Raw genomic sequence first — 13,692 nt, forward strand, 5'->3', positions numbered from 1 at the left:
CATGATTTTTATCATTTGCATTATACCATCTCTTCTATTATTTATCTTTAAATCTCTTCACTTAAACTTTTTATTCATACATGTCATGGTCTAATACACATTGAATACTCTTACACTGTTGAAAAAAAAAGCACATTCATCTGAGAAGCATCCGGACAATCTTTGGAGGTGCATGTGCTGCATTTGGGAAACGCCGTACCAGCTCCTTTTCACTCAGGAGGATGACACAGACCGAATATTTGTTCTGTTGAACAACAAATATTTGTTCTGTTGAACAACATTTGTTCTTCTGTTTGAAGAAAAGCAAATAACCTGAGTCCAGGGTGGCTGGAACGGGTGGCTGAGGGGAAGATGCGGGGATGAGGTCAGAGGTGATGGGAGTTGAGATGGCAAGAGCTTTTCCTTCCAGGGAGCTGGGAGCTGGAGGAGTGTTTTGGTAAAGGAGGGACGTGATCTGATTGACGTTCTGGCAGGAGCCCCGCAGCAGCGGTGGGTGAGAGCAGCGCAAAGGCACGAGCAGGGAGAACTCAGAGGCTGGAGAAATGATGCAGTTGATGGTGGTCTGGAGCAGACAATGGTCACGGAGGCAGAGAGCGCAGGTTGGGTCGGGGTATCGTATTTTGAAGGCTGAGATTTTTACCTTGTGCTGTGCGGTCACTCATGCTGGGCTTGGAGCAGATGGGAGATGGGAATGCTTCTGGTTGAGTGGGTCTTGTCACAGGTACACATCTTCCCATGGTCAGAGGGACCTGAGACCCTCCCTTCCCTCTGTAAATGAGTTAGCAGGTTATGGGGTCAGGGACCCCCCCCGGCCCCTATGGGTGGGGTTGGGCTGTTGGCCACCCCTCTTCTCCTCAGGGAAGACCTCTGTGGGGCGTCCGCTGGGCACCGTCCCCAGGGGCCCGGGGATTCGCTGGGCAGCGGGAGCAGGGACATCCCAGAGCGCGAATCGCTGCAAGGCGGAGGCGGGACGTCTCTCGCTGCCCTTTTCCAACTGGCCGCAGCGGACTCCTCTTTAGTGGGTGGAAGATGGATGATTTCGTTATTTGTGGCCCTCTCGATCGATCTGGGAGTTTGGGCTAAAGCGAGCGCTTTCCCCGCGTGTGTCGCCTTCGCTGACTGTTATTCATCACGTTTAACCCTTCGTTCACCTCCAGGAGCCGGGCCCCGGGGCGGAGCAGCTGTCCCTGACTTGACAGTTTTTACTCTTCAGGGGCTGCGGGGAGGGGACCGGGCACAGGAAGGGACAGGGCTGGGAGGGAGGGTCCCGCTCCAGGTGGGCTGGGGCAACTGAAGCTTCCACAAAGGCAAGAGGACGGCTGGCCGATGAAGGGAGATTGCAGGAGGGACCCTCGTGGGGCCTCAAAGCCCGGCCCATTGCCAAGAAACTCCCTCAGGGGAGGAGGAGACGGAGGCAGAAAAGAAAACAAACAGCCGGAGTTCTGTGCCAGGGGAGTGTCGCAGCTTTTAATTCAAGATGAAATGTGTTCCTGTTTGTGTACAACTCATTTTCCTCCCAAATGAAGGGTTTTGTCTATCACTCGACTGTTTCAATAGCAACTGAGTCTCCCTCACTGTAATTAAGCTAGCATGTGCCTCTCTAGTTGGGGAAGCAGGCTGTCTGTGTTAACGTGTTGGGGAAGCGGGCAGGCTTGAGTTGCTGCCCGGGTCCAAGAAGGAAAAAGCAACAAAGAATGGAAGAGAACACCTCCAAATAGAGACTTGGCTCCCGCTGGGATGACGTCTTTTGGAAACTGTGAGTAGGTTTCCCTGAATGAAGGGCCTCAAGATTCCTGCTCTCATCGTGAGAGCAGAGAAGAGGAGAAATTAGTGTCCAGAGACTCTGGAAACTGGAGTCACACATTCACATGCCTCTGGGGCCGGGTGGGAGGTGTGTGTGAAGACGGCGGGTGGGCTGTAGCTTTTCACACGAGTGCGTTTTGTTTGCTTAGTAAATGCATGGTAAATCCCTCAGTTCCACGCGCACAGATGCACTTATGTTTTTTCTTGAAACATGTGGATCTCTTAATTTAACTTTTGTGAGTTTTTTTTGCTTTTAGTAGAGAGACGGTAATTTAATCAATTACCACTAATTTAATGGCTTAAAACAACAGCTATTTATTATCTCCTAGTTCTGGAAGTCGGGAGTGCAGCATGATGGTTGGGTTCTCTGTGAAGGGTCGTACCAGCTATAATCTAGGTATTGACGGAGGCTGTGATTCTCATCTGGAACTCGGGATCCTCTGTCAAGTTCATTGGTTGCTGGCAGAACTCATTTCCCCCTCATGCTTTCCATGTGGTCTTTACCATCCTCAAGTGGGCAAAATGGTGGGCGAGGTCCTCCTCGTGCTTTGCCTCTCCATGCCTTCGGTCTTCCGCTTTTCAGGGCTCATGTAATTACATTGGACCCACCTGGATAACCCAGGACAACCTCCCTACTTTAAGGTCAGCTGATTAGTAAGCTTAATTACATCTATAGAGTCCCTTTTACATGAAAAGGTGGTCAACATGACTAATTATCAGAGAAATGCAAATCAAAACTACAGTGGGGCACCACCTCACACTGGTCAGAATGGCCATCACCAAGAAGTCTACAAATAAGTGCTGGAGAGGGTATGGAGAAAAGGGAACTCTCCTATACTGCTGGTGGGGGTGTAAATTGGTACAACCACTATGGAGAACAGTATGGAGGTTCCTTAAAAAATTAAAAATAGAGCTACCATATGATCCAGCAATCCCACTCCTGGGCATATATCTGGAGAAAACCATAATCTGAAAAGATACATGCATCCCTATGTTCATAGCAGCACTATTTACAATAGCCAAGACATGAAATCAACCTAAATGTCCATCGACAGAGGAATAGATAAAAAAGACGTGGTGCACATATACAATGGAATATTACTCAGACATTAAAAAAAAGAATGACATAATGCCATTTACAGCAATTTGGACCTAGAGATTATCATACTAATTGAAGTAAGTCAGACAGACAAAGACAAATATATGATATCACTCATGTGGAATCTAATTAAAAAAATGATATAAATGAACTTATTTACAAAACAGAAAAAGACTTACAGATATTGAAAACAAACTTATCGTTACCAAAGGGGAAACGGTGGGGGGAAGGATAAATCAGGAGCTTGGGATGAACATACACACACTACTATATATAAGATAGATAACCAACAAGGACCTACTGTATAGCACAGGGAACTCTACTCAGTATCCTGTGATAACCTATATGAGAAAAGAATCTAAAAAAGAATGAATATATGTATATGTATAACTGAATCACTTTGCTGTACACCTAAAACTAACACAACATTGTAACAACTATACTCCAATACAATTAAAGTCCCTTTTGCCATGCAGTGTGACATTATAATGGAAGTCACATTAGATGGTGGCAACTATGGGGGCCAACTCAATATTGAGATGATAAAGCACCTGATAATAAAAGGGCAAAAAATCTGAACAGACATTTCACCACAGATGATATATGAATGGGACTAAGCACGTGAAAAGATGCTTAACATCTTTGTTGATGCAAAGCAAAAATCACTATACGATACCACTACGCACCCAATTATATTGTTAAAGTGAGAAAGGTTGAGAAGACTAAGTGTGGGCAAGTACTTGGAGCATGTGGAACACTCCTACAATTCTGGTGGTAATTCGGATGGTATTGTTGCTATGTAAAAATAGTTTCAGTTTCTTATAAAGCTAAACACACACTTATCGTTTGACTTAAATTCTCACTCCTCAGTATTTATGCAAAAGAAACGAAAACATACGTCCACATAACGATTGGTCATCAAATGTTCACAGGAGGTTTATTCATAATAACCCCACATTGAAACACACAAATGCCCATTAACAGGTACTAAGTGAAGAAGCCAGACACAAAAACTATGTACTGTATGATTTCATGTACACACATTTCTATAAAACTCAAAATCAAAGTGACAAAGAGTAATGGCTTCCTGGGTCTGGTAGTTGGGGGAAGAGATTGATTGTAAAAGGGCAGGGGGGACCTTTTTTGGGGTGATGGGATGTTCTATATCACGGTTGTCATGGTGGTTGCATACCTGTGTTCATTTGTCAAAACTCAAAATTTTCACTTAAAATTGGTGCCTTTTATTGCATGCAATTATACTGCAAAAAAGCTGATTTTTAAAAGCAACTTTCTGTCATTGCCATTAATGGAAAATCCGTGCTCCCTGCCAAATAGCAGGCAACCATAAAAAGAAATACAGATATTTTGAAAGTGTATGAAAACAAAGACATCTCAATTTTGAAAACCTCTGCTCAGGGTCTCAAAGGCTACAAAGTGTTAGAGGGGACTGGGGTCTCATCTGAGGCACAGGGTTTTCTAAGTGCACGTGGCTGTTGGCTGAATGAATTTCCTTGTAGTTATAGAACTCATGGCAGCTTGCTTCTTCAAGGCCAGCAGGAGAGCACCTCTCTGGCTTCAAATCTCTCCCTTTAGAGAAGTCCTAGGCTCTCTTTTAAAGGACTCATCTGATTAGGTCAGACCCACCTAGGGTCATCTCTCTTTTGAGTAATTCAGGTTCAACTGATTAGGGACCTTAATTACATCTGCAAAATCTCTTCATCTTTGCCATATACACATAATCCTGGGAGTGAAATCCCATCTATTCACAAGTTCCACCCACACTGAACGGTAGGATGTTATACACTAAGATGTGTACACACTAAGGGCAGAAATCTTGGGTGCCGTCTTAGAATTGTGCCTACCACATAGGCTCCAATAAATTTTGTAGAATGAATAAAACACTCTCTCTTCTCCAAATCCTTTATTTAAAAGGATTCTTTGCCAGGAACTCTTTCCATCTTTCTTTCTTGATGCCATTTTTGCTTGTCAAAACCTCATTTATCTTTTGAGACCTGGCTCAGATTCCCTTGTCATTTATGGCTTCCTCATTGTCTCAGGCAGATAAAGACTTGGGTTCACCTTCCTCACCTTGAGTCCAGATGGTTTATTATTTGTCAGCATTATTATGTATAGACACGTACTTACACATGAATGGGATCATATGGGGCACGCTGCCTACGGTGGACACTTTCTTTCCTCCCCACTTGCCCTCACCTCTGCTATCTCCATCTCCAAAGATAATCTGTATTAAAAAACAAAATACATATCCTTCCATGTTTTCCTTTGCACTCATACAATCCCATAATCTTACAGAGTGCATCTCTTCCACACACACACAGATGATAAAGGGCATTTTGGGGGAGTGGGGAGTCACTGTTTTACATAAATGGTGTTACACACTTTTTGCATCTTGGTTTTCTTACTCAATAACTTGCAGAAACTTTCAAGTCCTCTCTATAGCTGCAATTAAAGTTCATTCTTCTCATGGCTCTGCAATATTCCACGGGGTGGATATATTTGCAAAGTACTCAGCTACTTCTCCAGAAAAGGGAATTTGTTTGCTTCTGGTTCTGTGCCATTTGAATAATGCTACAGGAAGTATTTCTCTACCTACTGGTACAAATAGGATGGATTTCCAGTAGCTCGAGAGCTTGGTGTATACATACAGTGTTTGTACTTTTAAAAAAATTTACTAAATATTGCCAGACTACCTTCAGAAAGGACTAATATTCCACATTTCTACTAGAGTATAGGAGAGTGCACTTACCTCTATAGCCCAGCTAGCAATGAGATTTATAGCCCTCTAAAATTTTTGCTAGTCTTCTAAGTACAGTCATAACTCACAGCTGGATATGAAATGTCCTGACTGCTAGTGAATTCAAACATCTTTTCCTTATTCCTTTCTTTCCTTTACTGTTTTTCTTTTTTCTTCTCTCCTTTTAATATTGGGATTTGCACTTCTGGAAAGAGCAAATGGTCTCTTTATAACCTTTGTCCCTTTCTCTGATTAACTTAAGAGTGCTCTGTAGACTATAGAAATTAATCCTTTATTATTTGCTTCGCACATAATTTGAGACGTATAGTTTATATGTAGACTGTTTATATAATACGTACAAAATTTATTATTCAAGGGAATTCCCTGGTGGTCCAGTGGTTAGGACTCCGCGTTTCCACTGCAAGGGGCATGGGTTCGATCTATGGTCGGGGAACTAAGATCCTGTAAGATGCGCGGTGCAGCCACAAAAACAAAATGAACAAAGAAACAAAAATTTATTATTCAAATATGTCTTTTTCTTTTTCACCTTCTGGATTCCCATTCTTGATGTGTAAGTTCTCCTTTACAGATTCTATATTGGACCTTACGTTATCCTACCTTTTCTTTAAGATTTTTTACTTTTCACGATGAAGTCTTTAACGCATTAGAATTTAACTTTATGTGAGGCACGAGATGGGATCCATTTAACTTTAATCCTCTTGCATGGGGGAACCTGTTTTGCTGGCATCGTCTCTTAACCAGCTCAGCCTCCAAGGGATTCAAACTGTCCTCTTATGTTTCCTGGTAGTTTTGGGGGGGCTCAGCCAGAGAAGCAGCCCTGCCAGAGCCCTGAATTCTGTTTTCTCCACAGGATGGTAAGTCTTGGGTATGAACTTTTTTCTCTTTAACCAGCTTGAGTAAGCAGAGCGAACTGGAATGCTTCAGGTTGTTTTTTTTCTCCATTTCACATTAGTTGGCATCCGCTATGTTCAAGGCTGAAGAACAATGTCCATTCTATGTTCACTATTTTTTGGTGGAATAGGAGATAAGCATGGGAGGTCCTTGTCAACCAGGAAAAGTATTCCCTTCAAGCGAATTTACTGAGGACAGGGACTCAAAACTCAACATAAATGAGGGGAAGGAGGGTGTGATTGAGACTTTAACTTCAGAAGTCAAATGGAAAGTTTTAAAGGAAGTATATTTTCTTACACTTAACAAAACCGATGCTTTAATTGCAACCATCCACTGATACTTAGAACAGAGAATGAAGTACTGATTCGAGAGGTGTCGTTTTCCTGCAACTTTCCTGCACCTCACATCTCATGGTCAGTTTGAACAAAGGAAGTTCAGTTTTGCAAAATATTTCAGGGCTGATTGATTTCCCCAAAGGACTCTTAACTCTTTCATAGCACAAATAACTCTCTTTGAAAGCACTCATCGGCTGGTGCATTGTTAACTGGTCTAACTGCCCTGCTGCCCTGTATCCATGGCTTCACAAGCTGTTCTCACCCAACACTCATGAAATTCATGAGAGGCTGTAGCCTTCGCAAATTTGCGTTTGCACTTTGAAACTGGGTCTCGTTTACTTACATTATGTAGGTAGATGTTTTTGTGTCATCCTCAGAGACACTGGCCTGTGAGGACATGGCTGTGGCTGATACAGGGGAGACAAGCTGGTGTGAATCGGCGGGGGTGGACTTGAGATTTTATAAGCGGTCAGTTCATTAGTGGGCACTTTTGGACTGTGATGGCTTCGTTGCTCTATACAACTTTGTAATAACTCTGGGGACTCAGTTGATAACGATTTGGAAGACGAGGACTCTTTTACACAAAGCAACTATAATCTATGAGAGGGGAGAGAAATACCAGAGGACTGCTCTGGTTGCTCGGAGAAAATATTTTATTTTCAGCTGGGAAGCTCATTGGGCAGTGGTGATGGGGGATCCTAGGGGTGGGAAGAGCAGGCTAAACTGTCCTTGAAGGATGAGTTGGATTTGGACATGCAGACGTGCTGGGAGGGCATCCTAGCTAAAGGAAACAGTATGAGCAGATGGTGAGGAATGAGGGGACATGCCACACTGCTGCGTGCTGTGCACACTGTCCTGAGCTGTCACTCACTATCTATCTCTTTCTGTAGATCACGAGCTCCCGAAGCCTGGGTCTTTATCTGTTCTCTGCTGCATCTCCAGGGACCTCAGCTGTGACTGGCACATAGCTGGTCCTCCTGATATATGTGCAGAAGGAATGAGTGAAGGCTCAGAGATCTGCCTGTAGAGCAGGAGATTGAGAACCCTTAAACATCCCCGGTTCTAGACCGGATGATCTGACTCTGTCATTTCGCAGACCTTCCTCCCGTTGCTTCCGCGGCTGGTTCTGAGGCTGCTGCCATCTGTGGCCAAGTCTGCTTTGTCAACAGCAGCAGCGCTGCAGAGGGGCTCGGACCCGCTGATAGAAGCTCCTGTTCCAGCGGGTGCCTGGCTGATGCCCTGTGATGATGTCACAGCCACAGATCCTGATGGCAGCCGTGATGGTAACGGTCCCAGCTACCCCAGCCGTCTCGCTTGATGGGGCGACCAAGGGCCCACAGATTGCTCCTGAGTGCGCCTCTCTAGTGACAGATGATTCTGAAACCAGCCCGTCTGGTTTGATCCGGAGAAGAAAACAACAAATATATGTATTTTTCTTTTTTCCTTTTGGCGGAGAAGTTGCAGTCATCTAGAAATCATTTCAAGGTCATCCAAATGCCTGAGGCCCCGCGGACACGGACTCCTGAGCATCGTCTCCATCCTTGAAGGACAAGGTTCCATCTCTGCATCTCCAGCACCAGCGCAGGGCCTGGCACGAGGCAGAGCTCAAAGCAGGGAGTGTCTGTTGACTGCCCAGGCGAGGTCAGACAGGAGCCGGCCCACTGGCCTGTAGGACGTCCCACAGAATGGGTGAGTGTGACTGTTTCCTGGTAGATTAAGGCCGAGATTTCTGCAGAGGGAGCCTCATAATGTCCATTCATCTGTCATTGGGATGTCAGGTTTGAGTCCTTGGTTAAGGTGGTGTTCACCAGATGTCTCTGTTGTATAGAATCCTTTTCCCCTTTGTAATTGCTAAGTAACGTGATACCTTGGGATCCTGTGGCTATCCAAGGATGTCCCCAAATCTTTCCCCCAATGGTTTTGGGGTTCACTGATGGTCTGCACTAAGGTTGATTACACTGATAGTTGCAAATAATGACTTTCCACCTCTTTCAACCCTTGTACATTTATTAGCTGGCCTTCCTCCATGAAGGAGAAGGGTCTCTTCTCCTAATCACTATTTTCAGATCACTATGGACTAGGATGTTTTTTAGTCCACGTATTCACATCCATTCCTATAATTGTTTTATGTGCAAATATTCCTAAATTTGGCCACCAGTGGGAGTGTTACCCAGCAAGGGCTCACTGCCAGACACACATGGAAGCCAGGACTGTGGCACTGGCTTTTGAGAAAGGAAAGAGCCTTATTGCTTGTTCAACCAGCAAGGAGACAGGAGGCAAGGCTCAATTCTGTCTCTCTGACTCAGGGTGAAATTTAAGGGGTTAGGGGAATTTCAAATTGGAAGGCGATTGGCTGGTCTTAAATCAGTCCATGTAAATTACTCGTGCTGCTGGAAGCTAGATCTTCTTCATTGAAGGATTTCTTGCTTCCTAAAGGGCTCTGGTGGCAACATTTCTTTTGAGTTTTGCAGACTGAAGATTCTTGGTTTGGGGGTCATCCTGGAGACATGGATTCCTGTGTTATATGTGCACAGTGCTGTCTCTGTAAAATCACTCAGAGTTTGATTAATCAACCTATTTAAGGAGACAAAACCAGTTTAAGCTGGTCAATGTTTTATGAGCCGTTTCCATTCCTTTTTCTTTGTATATTCCTCAATCTTGAGGGAAATAAGGGCTATGACTTCTCTAGCTGCTTCCTGCTAATTAGAGGTGTGGATTTTTTAAAAAGAATACATTTATTTTATTTATTTATTTTTGGCTGCGTTGGGTCTTCATTGCTGTGCACGGGCTTTCTCTAGTTGTGGTGAGCAGGTGTACTCTTTGTTGCGGTGCGTCGGCTTCTCATTGTGGTGGCTTAGGCTCTAGGCACTTGGGCTTCAGTAGTTGTGGCACGCAGGCTTCAGTAGTTGTGGCTCGCAGGCTCTAGAGCACAGGCTCAGTAGTTGTGGTGCATGGGCTTAGTTGCTCCACAGCATGTGGGATCTTCCCAGACCAGGGCTATGAACCTGTGTCCCCTGCATTGGCAGGCGGATTCTTAACCACTGTGCCACCAGGGAAGTCCTGGAGGTGTGGCTTTTTATAAGAGAAATGAAGTTGTTTTGCACTTAATTGTAAATATTTGTGAGTCCCACCCTGAACTCTTAAGTCTTGGGCAATCATCATGCAAGTGGGGGAACGCTTTTTAAATCTAGGAGACAGCCAAGTACAAGATTTGATGAGTAGAGGTTTAACACAAGATACACAGAAGTATGATGCCTAATTATAACAGTCCTTCAAAAACAGACCTTATTCCTTTGGGAATCCATGCAAACATGTCACAATAATTCTTTTAGAACATGATCATTCAAGACTGCACTACTACTTACTCTTAAGGTAGGGTCTCCTATATAACATTTCATAAGGGCTCAATTAGAGTTTGTTTCTAGGAGTTGCTCTTACTCTAAGCAGGGCAACTGGTAAGACCTTATCCCAAGTTAAGCTGGTTTCTTGACATTTAGGCAACTGTCTTTAAGATATGATCCATCCGGGCTTCCCTGGTGGTGCAGTGGTTGAGAGTCCGCCTGCCGATGCAGGGGACACGGGTTCGTGCCCCGGTCCGGTAGGATCCCACATGCCACGGAGTGGCTGGGCCCGTGAGCCATGGCCGCTGAGCCTGCGCGTCCGGAGCCTGTGCTCCGCAACGGGAGAGGCCACAACAGTGAGAAGCCCGCGTACAGCAAAAAAAAAAAAAAAAAAAAAAAAAAAGATATGATCCATCTTTTCAGTCTTTCCCATAGACTGAGGTCTCCATGACGCATGTCACTTCCATTATATTCTGAGGGTCCCTAACACCCCTTGAGTACCTTGGCCACAAAAGCTCCTCTGTCACTTTGAATTGAAGGAGACAACCCAAAACAAGGGATGCTTTCTCTTAGTAAGGCCTCTGTTCCCTTGGAAGCCTTCTCCGTCCAGCATGGAAAAGCTTTGACTCATCCTGCAAAGACGGCCACAAATACAAGCAGACATCTAACTTCCCGTGGCTCTTGGTGTAGCAGTCAAGTCTATTTACCAATCTCCTGTTTTCTTCCCTCGGGTTTACACCGCTTTGATCCTTGGGGGCGGCCCAGTTTTAGGATGGTCTCTATTTTGTGCCACCTTTTGGATGGTCCTTTGCATTTGTGGGCCAGCAATAAACTTTTGTAGCCAGTGTAAGGTTGCATCCTTCCCAAAACGGCTCCTTGATACAGATGAGTAGGAATTCTTTCCACTAAATGCTTGAGTATAAGCACTTGTCCCGGTTTATTATACATCTTATACATCCAGTCTTCTTTGGTTGTTTGGTACTGATCACCATTGAAGTTGACAGTCAGCATGAAACCCCCCATCTGTCTGCTGTCTGTAGAGTACACTTCTGAATACTGAGGCTTAAACGGGGATAGGTCCACACTTGGGATGAAAGCTAGGGCCTTAGGATCTGGGTTTTGGTTCTGGCCACGTGCTTTGCAGTCTGATCAGCCAATTTCCTTTAGCTATATAACTATCAGTCTTTAGGTGGCTTGGGCAATGTACTATAGCTACTTCCTCTGGCATTATAACAGTCTAATACGGTTAGTTATCTCCTCTGCGTGTTTTTCTTTCCTTCCTGATATCAGATCTCTTTCCCTACGGTCCCGTGAACATACACGGCAGAGAAGGTATACTTAGCAGCGGCATAAACCATCACCTTTTTCTCAGCTCCAAGGTGCGGGGCTCTTGTGAGAGCTCTGCGCTCTGCCTTGTGGGCAGACGTAACTGGAGGGAGGGCTTCTGCTTCTAGAACGTCCTGATGAGTTACTATTGCATCCCTGGCCTTAGAGTCCCCAGTCCATGAAGCTGCTCCCTTTCATAAACATTTCCATATCTAGATTTTCTAAAAGGTTGATCAGTCAGGTCAGGTCTACTAGACTAGACTCCAATTCTTTGCCTTTTTGATTCTATCGAACGCCTTATGGCATGTTGCCATCCAGCTTCATGGCTCACTGTCATTTTCCTTAAGGGCCTCCCGTAGTGGTTTAGCCATGAGTCCAAGATCAGGAATCCAGACCCAGCCATGCCTACGAATCCTCGCAATGGCTTCTGGTGGTGGGTACGGTCACCCCAGCTAACGCTTCCTTTTGATCCACCAGGAAGTTTGTCCTCTTGATCACCCAAATCCTGGGTATTTTACATTAGGTTGAGAAGTGTGTGCTTTTTCCCTTGGAGACTTTATACCCCTGGTTGGCCAGAAACTTTAAAGTGAGGATTATGTTTTGGTCTGAAGCTTCCTTAGTTTTACTAGCAGTTAGTTTATCAGAGTACGACTCCCTAATTGAATTGGAGATCACTTTAGTCCTTGACTAATGCTTCCCCTGAAGATGATGGGGGCATTCTTAAATTCTTGTGGGAGTCCCATCCAAAAAGATTGTTTTATATTAGTCTCTGGACCGTTCCATTCAAAGACAAATCGTTCCTGAGACTCAGGACTTAAGGGTTTACAGTAAAAGGTATCTTTTAAGTCCAGAACTATAAATCAGCACAAGTTTCCCGATAAAGCTGTAAGCGAAGAGTAAGGATTTGGTACCCCTGGATGTGTATCTTCTACAATCTGGCTAATGGCTCTCAAATCCTGTGTACAACGATTATCTCCAGTCCGGGATTTTGTACGGGCAGGATTGGAATGTTACATGGGGATTGACAAGATTGGATTAACTGGCATTTAAGAAATGTGGTTAGCGGAGGCTTTACCCCTTTCTTTACCTGCCTCTTTAAAGGCTATTGCTTTAAATTGGGAGCCTTGGTGCCTGGACAGAGTTTTACCACTGTTGGGTCAGTCAGCTGTCTTGGTCCTTCCTGGCCTCTGTGTTTACCTTTTCTAGAATTTTAGCGGCTTGTGGTTCAGGCTCATCTCCTGACTGTAATAGCACAGCTCAGAGAGCATGGGCTTGATCCGGGAGTACTTTAATGCCTACTTTTCCCTGGTGAGAAAGTCATTTAATTTTGTTAGATATTACCCCAATAAAGAAATAGGGCATTCAGGCACATATAGAAAGCTGTGCTTTAAATGTTTTTTTTTTCAGTTATATAGATTCAGAGGTAGAAAAGCGGGAGTGCACACATACACATCCCCTGGGTTGACCTTGACCATCTAGACCTGCAGGCATTGGTCTCAGAAGATATTGCCCTGCTTGAGGCAGAGGGCTCCCTGGGTTTAATTGAGTACCCCAGCCAGTGTGGGGAGGGGAGACGGGTTCCTTTTGACTGTCTCGTAAGGAAGGGCTCAGGGCTCGGGCTGGACCTGTGGCCTGAGGAGGGCTGTTGGAAGCCTCAGCTACTCGCAGGGATTCCCCCTTCATATGGTAGGGGAACCGCAGGAGGCACCCAAGGAGGAGGCAGATGTAATAAGTTGAGGTCATTAGGCTCTAACTCAGGCAAGACAGGCTCTTTCTGAGGGTCTTCCCCCTGAACCATAGGTCTACATGCCTCCTGCAAATCCTCATTCTGATGAACAGCCAGTTTCATTTTGCTGCTGAAAAACATACAAAATAATTTACACAAGTTGAGGTCGAATGTTGTAAGCCCACTACTTGTACCTGCCTTCTCTCTCTTTTTTTTTTTTTTTTTCTCCAGTACACGGGCCTCTCACTGCTGTGGCTTCTCCCGCTGCAGAGCACAGGCTCCGGATGCGCAGGCTCAGCGGCCATGGCTCACGGGCCCAGCCGCTCCGCGGCATGTGGGATCTTCCCGGACCGGGGCATGAACCCGTGTCCCCTGCATCGGCAGGCGGACTCTTA

The 13,692-nt window shown here is 45.0% G+C and overlaps 1 long non-coding RNA gene across 11 annotated transcripts in view; it reads left to right on the plus strand.

Annotated features, from left to right (window-relative positions):
• Nucleotides 1-464: 464 nt before the first annotated feature.
• LOC115850087 (uncharacterized) overlaps nt 465-13,692 on the plus strand; it is a 38,262-nt gene continuing 25,034 nt past the window's right edge. For 9 of the 11 annotated variants that reach the window (XR_009558953.1, XR_009558955.1, XR_009558952.1 and 6 more), the window contains exons 1-2: nt 1,277-1,756; nt 7,795-8,593. This is a non-coding gene — a long non-coding RNA (uncharacterized lncRNA). Of the gene's footprint in view, nt 600-1,276; nt 1,757-7,794; nt 8,594-13,692 lie in introns of those variants that run through there. The other 2 variants (XR_009558961.1, XR_009558958.1) reach the window with 2 other exon arrangements.

The sequence above is a fragment of the Globicephala melas genome, chromosome 15, assembly GCF_963455315.2.
Source record: "Globicephala melas chromosome 15, mGloMel1.2, whole genome shotgun sequence".
Classification (NCBI taxonomy): Eukaryota; Metazoa; Chordata; class Mammalia; order Artiodactyla; family Delphinidae; genus Globicephala; species Globicephala melas.